Below are 9955 nucleotides of genomic sequence, written 5' to 3'. Positions count from 1 at the left end.
AAAGTTATTACCGATGACCAGAAAATTTCAGAAATAATTGCTGAATATTTTAGCAACAAAACGAAAGGTAAAAATATATCCTTAGAACAACAAACATCCAAAAAAACTTACGCAACAAATTCCAGTCATATAGAGTGTATAAATCTTCCTTTTTCTTTGTCAGAACTCGAATTTGCCATTTCCACTTTAAAAAATTCGGCAGCAGGACCCGACATGATCCCCTCAATTTTCCTTAAAAATCTACATCCAAGTACACAATCGAAACTACTTGAGCTTTATAACATTATATGGACAAGCCAAGAATTTCCTTCTCTTTGGCAACAATCGCTTGTTATTCCAATCAAGAAATCTGACTCACTGTATAACACAGTAAACTCTTTCAGACCAATCTCTCTGACATGCACACTTTGCAAACTCTTAGAAAAGATGCTAAATTTTCGACTTATCTGGTATCTTGAAAAGCAATGTTTTTTTGACAAAGCCCAATCAGGTTTTAGGAAAAATCGTTGTACACTAGACAACCTAATTATCTTACAAAATGAAATTGCACATGCTTTCGCCAGCAACAGAGATTTAATTGCTGTATCTCTCGACATAGAGAGCGCATTTGATACAGTTCAGAAATCGGTAGTTCTAGAAACTCTTCAAAAAATGAAATTATATGGTAATGTATATAACTTTCTCGAGAACTTTTTGTCTAATAGAACCTTCAGAGTCTCTACCAACGGAAAATTCTCGGCAATACATCTTACTGAAAATGGTATACCACAAGGAACGGTTCTAAGTACTACTCTATTCTTGATGAGTATAAATAATATTGGTACACTGATTCGACCCCCAGTCAAATATACAATTTACGCAGATGATCTAGTAATTTTCTCTCAAGGCAAAACCACATCATCGACTTGCGCCTTAATTCAAACTGCTTTAAATGATATCCACAGTTGGTCAAAAGGAACAGGATTTAAATTCTCATCAAAAAAATCTAAAATAGTTCATTTTAGTAAAAAACATAATCCCAACTTAATTAATTTAACTTTAAATGGCACCCCACCACAAGTAGTTCATTAACAAAAATTTTTAGGTGTAATCTTTGATAAAAAGTTATCTTGGAGATATCATATCCAAGAATTAAAAGGTACCTGTCTTAAAAGAATAAACATCTTAAAATCACTAGCGCATCATCAGTGGGGAACAGATGAAGATATGTTGCTGAGAATTTACCGATCTTTAATTCGTTCAAAAATGGACTATGGAAGTACATTATACATGTCAGCTCCCAATTCACAACTAAATTGCCTCAATATCATCCAAAACACCGCTCTTCGAATATGTCTTGGTGCGTTTAGATCTAGTCCCATTGAAAGTATTCAAATCGAAGCTAACGAACCACCTACTCATATTCGCCGTCAGCGACTTCTTTTGTCATACTTTGTCAAAGCATCAGCTAATCCAAATAATCCAGTCAATGGATTAATCAACTCTACCAAACCAACGATAGTAAACAAACCCAGAACAGTAATACCAGCTTCTCAAATGCTTAAAAAACTAGTAGGTAATATAGACTTACGAATTACTACTCCAATCTCATATTCTAACATTCCACCATGGACAATAACATTGCCCACTATAAACACCAGTCTATCAACACATTATAACAAAAAAGAAACCCCTAGTTCCGCCCTAAAGTCATCCTTCCTTGAACTCATCCACACCAAACAGTATGACTCAATCATCTACACAGATGCTTCTAAACTCGAAGATCAAGTTGGTTCGTCTGTGACTACCACCAACGAAGTTATAGCTACCTACCGTCTTCCATATTACTGTAGCATATTCACAGCCGAACTATATGCTGTCATGAAAGCACTTAGTTGTCCAACCAACAAAAGCAAAAACCTCGCAATCTGCACTGATTCGCTATCTTCCATACTATCCATCAAGGACTTTTACTCCGAAAACCCACTAATTCAAAATATCCACAATGCATGCCACCTATTGTTAGATAAGAACGTATCGGTTAGCATTATTTGGACTCCATCGCACGTGGGTATTACAGGAAACGAAAACGCCGATCAAGCGGCCAAGGAGGCATCCCGTTCTGACATTCCAATGGAGAGTATACAACTTGGTGTAGATTTACAACATACAGTAAACCAAATGTGCTTGAGAGCCTGGCAAAACCTCTGGAATAGAACAAACTCAAAACTCCATAGCATTCAACCTAGAATACCTGCCTTAAAAATACCAGCACTTTGTAGAAAGGACAAAGTTGTCATGAGAAGACTAAGAATTGGACATTGCCGTCTTACACATGGTTACCTGATGAGCCAGGGAAATCCTCCTTTGTGTCATACCTGCAACACTCGTGTCACCGTCAAACACATACTAGTTGAGTGCCAGCTATACACGAACACCCGAAGACAACATAAACTGGATGAAGACCAAATCGCCATTCTTAGTGATAATAGTAATTTTAATAATGTGATAATGTTTCTCAAAGACTCTCGGTTATACTACGCCATATAAATGTTGTTTTTTATCATTTTGCTGATATTGTAATTTCTTAATTTAAATTCTTTGTTTTCTTAATTCTTGTAATTTAAACACACTGTAAACCTTACTTTTGTAACCGTGTCAATGGCCTGCGTTGCTGAGACACGTTAATTTAAATAAAAAAAAAAAAAAAAAAAAAAAAATATTTTCATGACAATTGCCATCGACAGAAAGCGACTGTAGATATCTACAGTGCACGGAATCTAGGCCCAGGATTAGTCACAAGAGGCCAGGTCAATTGTATAGTACTATAAATAAATAAAAAAAAAATAAAAATAAAAATAAAAAACTTCTTTGTCATGTAGGGGAACGAGGGGCTTGTTGTAACAGGGGTAAGTAGCAACACGGCTTTTTCATAGGTTATTTGACCCTTTTTAACTAATTTAGCTGACTCAATCTTATTCTCTTATCACCCTGCAAATGACACCGTCTAGCCAGTCATCCTCCGTTAATTGTAAACAGTTGTTTTGTGCACGTGCTTAATTTGGATAAGGCAATTAAAATTTGACACTCATAAAATTTTGGTTAGGGCTATTGTTTTAAACGGAAATGAAACCTTTCAATGTTCATTTCTTTTCTAAATTTAGTTCTACTTTGATGTTGCTTAACGATTTTACGATTAGAAAGATACTTTTACAGTTATTTTAATAAATATACAAAAGTGTGCTACGGGGTAAGTTGTAACAAAACGCTGGGGCGTGTTGTAACATGTCACACATTGCGCCGAATCTTACTAAATTTATGATCTTCTTCTTCTTTTGCCCTTTAATTCGTCCAATTCTGAACATACTCTTCCCCCAGTTTCCTCCATTCGCTTCTGTTTAGTGCTTTCTGTTTCCAGTGCGTTCCTCCTATCTTTTTAATGTCGTCTCCCCATCTCATCTGGGGTCGTCCTCTTGCTCTCTTTCCTGTCCATGGTCTCCATTGTTGTATCGTGCTATTCCACCTATTGTCCGTTTGTCTAGCGTTATGACCTGCGAGGCTCCATTTTAGCCTGGTTATATGTTGACCTACGTCTTTGACTTTTGTTCTATTTCTGACCCAGTTGTTTTGCTTTTTGTCTGTCAATTTTACTCCTAACATTGCTCTCTCCATGGCTCTTTGTGTCTTTATTATTTTATCCATGTTTGCCTTGGTCAAGGTCCATGTTTGGCATGCGTATGTGAGAATTGGGAGTATGCACTGGTCAAACACTCTTGTTTTTAAGTATTGTTGTATTTTTTTATTCTTTAGGACCCATTTTAATTTTCCAAATCCTGCCCAGGCTAATCTGACCCTTCTTTTTACCTCCGCTGTTTGGTTTTCCTTATTTATTTTTATAATCTGTCCCAAATATATATAATCATTAACCGCTTCTATTGTGGTGTCGTTTAGTATTACGTTTCTATTGTCTTGTGTGTTTGTCATTGTTTTTGTTTTGGCAAAATTCATTTTTAGACCTATTTGTTCGGATTCATTTGCTAGTTCGGTTAGCATGGTTTGTAGTTCTTCAAAACTTGATGCTATGACTACTACATCGTCTGCATATCTTAGGTGGTTTAGTTTCTTTCCATTTATGTTTATTCCCATGTTTGTCCATTCCATTGTTTTGAAAACATCTTCCAGTACTAATGTAAATAGTTTAGGAGAAATAACATCTCCCTGTCGCACTCCTCTGTTAATTGGTATGGGTTTTGTGGTTTCTTCCAATTGTACTGTCATTGTTGCTTTCTTATATATATATATATATATATATATATATATATATATATATATATATATATATATATATATATATATATATATATATATATATATATATATATATATATAACAAGGAGAGGTTTGGCTATACCATACTGATGACGACTAATAAGTCAGAAACACGTGTCTGTGGTTGCATTCCATCTTATGCATATTTTGTATATATATATTGTTAAGATATGTAAAATTTGAATTAATATGGTTTCGATCTTAATATTTTAGAAAAGTTAAAACATATAATAAAAATATACCAAAATTCATTTCGAAGAAATGAAAGACAATTATCTTTGGATGGCCGTAGGTAAACAAAATTTAAATAGGGATTAAGTATTTTCTTTGTACAGTTAGTATGATAAGAAAGTGGTTATGTGTTTGGACAATGAGACCGGGTTTCCCAAATGGACTTTTGCGGCGAGGGAATAATTGTATTTAGAAATTTAAATGAATGTAATCTTTGTTTAGATATTAAGAAAGGAAAAAAAAAACCGATTGGCATGTAATTAGTTTTAGGAAATTTCTAATGGTAGGGAAAATTGGTGTTTGTTATCTGAAAGGTAGATGGGGATAAAATTGAGGAACTCGGATTGGTGAAGAAGGAAAAAGGAGGGGCTAGGTATGAAGAATGGGAGTTTAGCGAAATGTTAGAGGGTGGAAGAAGAGTCAGTTGTTAAATGATCGTTAAGTCGACTAGTGGTGATCTCTAAGAGTCTCCTGAAGTAGTAAGGCAGATAAGTGAATAGTTGTGAGTTTGTTGAAATAAGTGTCCTGACGGAAGCTCATCACGTAAAGCATTGTAAGTTATATTGTTCTACTTATATTCCAAGAGTCACCGTTGCATGCCGGAACGAGAAATAGATTCAGTTTATCGAGAGGAGAAAAGGCTAGCATTGTTTTTTGAAAGATACGTGCATCTGTAGGGGGTCATTAATGACAATAGGCTTGCAATAATTTGTTGCGAGATTGCTGACTACATAGGGGGCTGCTAAGAGTAAATTGTAGGCGACCAGAGACAAGAATTTGGACAACTCATCATCCGAGAGACAGTTTTATTTTTTTTGTAGAATTATTCATAACGCAAATTTCAATAAGTACTTTAGATAGTGGTAGGGTTATTTCAATAATCAGAATAGGAGATATTATTTTTAGAGGATATTTTGAGGGTGAATTTATTTCAATAGATGCTTTTGTACCATATATGTGTTTTATTCCGTTAATCTTTGACCTTATTTATCATATGTAAAGCAAAGGAGATATTGAAGCACGAGAATATAAAACCCTGAGATTAGAGCATTAAATAGTGTGATTAAATCATAAGTGCATCATTAAAATTAAATTTAATTAATTAGTTAATTATCTAATCAATTGCTTTGAGCACACCGATCTTTGAATATTACATTAACTGGAGCCCAGAACGTGGTGGCTTAAAAATATCGCAGCTTTGCATTTGATGGTAGGGAAAGAGATAAGGAATAACTACAGGTGATCCAGAGATAATTTGACAATTTTTCCAGGTGTAAAAATAATTTTGATTTATGGATTGATCGTAGGTATTTGATATTTACTGCCATTGAATTATTTGATTTTTTTTTACCAATCGTACATTTGATATTTATTTTGAAATTTACTGATTGCATATTTGATATTTGTGGAGAAAATTTATTAAATTTGGGGAGAAATATTTGTCGTGTTCTGCAACTTATAGAGTGTTGTAAAATTTCACATTTGGCGGGGACAAAGAAAACAGTAACGAAAAGAAACAACATGTCGACCACAAGGAGGCAAAGCAAAATGCAAGAAAACAGAGAAGAGGAAAAAATTGTTGAAGAAGGATTGGATAATGAAGGAGATACAACGATTATGGAGAGAAAAGAACAGGAATTAACAGGAATAGAGAAACTATTGCAACTGATGCAACTCCAGTCACAACAAATGGATAGAAATCAACAGGAAACAAAAAGGACAATGCAAGAAAATCAACAGGAATCAAAACGAGCCATGGAAGAAACACAAAGAGAAATATCACAGAGAATAGAACAGAAATTGGAAGAGAATGATGGCAAATTGGAAAAGCGTTTGGAAAAATATGAAAATGAAATGAAAGCCTGTTTAGAAAAAGTTAGAGAAGAAACAGAAAGGAAACTGGAGATGCAACGAGAAGAAATAGAAACTAAAATGAAGGATATTAAGAATGTGCAGAAGATGGAATTAGAACAGTTAGAAAGCAAATTTGAAAATGCAATACAAGAAGACAGGCGAGAAATAGAAGAAAAATTTAAGCAAAACGAAAAACAAATTGCGGAACTCAAGAATCAACAGAATTGTGGAGAAAGAAGGGAAATGATTATCCATGGTACAAGCGACGCGAAAATACAATTTGGCGGGGATATTAGAAAAACACACCCAGTACCATTTGTTAAAAATTTGAGAACCAAATTGCAACATATTAGATATTTTGACGACTGCAAAGAAACAATTAGAAACCATCTGAAAGAAGGAGCAGCGTTATGGTATGAAAGTAAAGAAGATGAGTTTGAAAATTGGACAGATTTCGAAAATAAATTTCTCAACTATTTCTGGGGGAAAGTTAAACATAGGGGCATTCTTTTACTTCAAGAGTATGATTTTGAATTTAAATATATCAAAGGAACTGACAATATCTTGGCTGATGCGTTGACGAGAGATGAACAATTCCGCAAAGAGGACCACAAAACTCTCCACGTTGGCATGAATATAATGAGAGAAGAAGCAGGCTTATTTTCTTTGGCTCAGATCAGGGAAAATCAGGAACAACTGGATGAAAGAGAAAAGCAAAGGGCCGAACAAGAAGATAACTTATATTTTAAGAGGGTCGATGGTAAAGAACTATATGTAATCACGGAACAGATGGCAAAAGAAGTTTTAGCAAAATTACACTGTGACAACGGACACATTGGAAGCAGGAAGGTGTGGCTTATGTTCAGGGAGAACTACATTTGTCGACAGGACTATACAATAGCCAAAGAGATGACTCGAAATTGCGAGACATGCCAAAAGTGTAAAAGTAAGAATTTCAAAAACGAAAACATCACAAAAAACGTCATAGCTCGGAAGAAACTGGATATTGTCGCCATTGATATGTTGAGCGATTTAATAACAACAACACAGAGGAATAAACACATATTAGTTATGGTGGATGTTTTCTCAAAGTATTTAAAACTGTACCCATGTAGAACCACGAAAGGAGCTGAAATACTTCGGAAGATAGACGATTTTATCGAAACAGTGGGAAGACCAGACAATATTTTGTTGGACAATGCGACATACTTTAGGAATGACCGTTTTAAAGGGGAATTAAGAGAGAGAGGCATAAATACAAAATTTGTAAGCATCCGACATCCACAGAGCAACCCATCAGAGCGTTTTATACAAGAAGTCACAAAATTTCTAAGAATTGCTGCGGAAGAACATCATCGACATTGGGACAGAAAAGTGTTTGAAATAGAGACGTATTTGAACTGTGCACCAAATACGGTTACCAAGGAGACGCCTTTATATGTAATGAAAGGAACAATGCCTACGAGACCGTGGGAAGACACCGCCCCCAGACAATACGAAGAAGTGATCGAGGTGGTTCAACGAAGATTCAGACGAAGTGGAGAGAAATATCTCCAAAGGCAAGAGAGGACCCGAAGAAGAAGGCCGGTTACATTCCAGAAAGGGGATAAAGTTTTAGTGAGGGCACTGAGGGTGTCCAATTTACAAAATGGTATTTGTGCTAAATTGATGCCGGTATTTGAAGGTCCATATAGGGTCAATACGGAAAATGGGGTAAATAGTTATGAATTAGCGCATATAGAGACAGGCAAGATACGGGGTATTTTTAACATTCACGACATTTATAAGTATCATGAGTAGAGTTTGGTAACATAATGGAATAATTTGATCCTAAAAAAAAAACTTGTGTCATTTAAATAAATAACAGAATTTTTTCGGCAAATCAAATGGCGGGGAGTTGTTAAGATATGTAAAATTTGAATTAATATGGTTTCGATCTTAATATTTTAGAAAAGTTAAAACATATAATAAAAATATACCAAAATTCATTTCGAAGAAATGAAAGTCAATTATCTTTGGATGGCCGTAGGTAAACAAAATTTAAATAGGGATTAAGTATTTTCTTTGTACAGTTAGTATGATAAGAAAGTGGTTATGTGTTTGGACAATGAGACCGGGTTTCCCAAATGGACTTTTGCGGCGAGGGAATAATTGTATTTAGAAATTTAAATGAATGTAATCTTTGTTTAGATATTAAGAAAGGAAAAAAAAACCGATTGGCATGTAATTAGTTTTAGGAAATTTCTAATGTTAGGGAAAATTGGTGTTTGTTATCTGAAAGGTAGATGGGGATAAAATTGAGGAACTCGGATTGGTGAAGAAGGAAAAAGGAGGGGCTAGGTATGAAGAATGGGAGTTTAGCGAAATGTTAGAGGGTGGAAGAAGAGTCAGTTGTTAAATGATCGTTAAGTCGACTAGTGGTGATCTCTAAGAGTCTCCTGAAGTAGTAAGGCAGATAAGTGAATAGTTGTGAGTTTGTTGAAATAAGTGTCCTGACGGAAGCTCATCACGTAAAGCATTGTAAGTTATATTGTTCTACTTATATTCCAAGAGTCACCGTTGCATGCCGGAACGAGAAATAGATTCAGTTTATCGAGAGGAGAAAAGGCTAGCATTGTTTTTTGAAAGATACGTGCATCTGTAGGGGGTCATTAATGACAATAGGCTTGCAATAATTTGTTGCGAGATTGCTGACTACATAGGGGGCTGCGAAGAGTAAATTGTAGGCGACCAGAGACAAGAATTTGGACAACTCATCATCCGAGAGACAGTTTTATTTTTTTTGTAGAATTATTCATAACGCAAATTTCAATAAGTACTTTAGATAGTGGTAGGGTTATTTCAATAATCAGAATAGGAGATATTATTTTTAGAGGATATTTTGAGGGTGAATTTATTTCAATAGATGCTTTTGTACCATATATGTGTTTTATTCCGTTAATCTTTGACCTTATTTATCATATGTAAAGCAAAGGAGATATTGAAGCACGAGAATATAAAACCCTGAGATTAGAGCATTAAATAGTGTGATTAAATCATAAGTGCATCATTAAAATTAAATTTAATTAATTAGTTAATTATCTAATCAATTGCTTTGAGCACACCGATCTTTGAATATCACATTAATATATATATATATATATATATATATATATATATATATATATATATATATATATATATATATATATTAATGTGATATTCAAAGATCGGTGTGCTCAAAGCACTTGATTAGATAATTAACTAATTAATTAAATTTAATTTTAATGATGCACTTATGATTTAATCACACTATTTAATGCTCTAATCTCAGGGTTTTATATTCTCGTGCTTCAATATCTCCTTTGCTTTACATATGATAAATAAGGTCAAAGATTAACGGAATAAAACACATATATGGTACAAAAGCATCTATTGAAATAAATTCACCCTCAAAATATCCTCTAAAAATAATATTTCCTATTCTGATTATTGAAATAACCCTACCACTATCTAAAGTACTTATTGAAATTTGCGTTATGAATAATTCTACAAAAAAAATAAAACTGTCTCTCGGATGATG

This window comes from Diabrotica virgifera, chromosome 9, assembly GCF_917563875.1.
Source record: "Diabrotica virgifera virgifera chromosome 9, PGI_DIABVI_V3a".
Classification (NCBI taxonomy): domain Eukaryota; kingdom Metazoa; phylum Arthropoda; class Insecta; order Coleoptera; family Chrysomelidae; genus Diabrotica; species Diabrotica virgifera.
Note: the sequence above shows the minus strand (reverse complement) of the source record.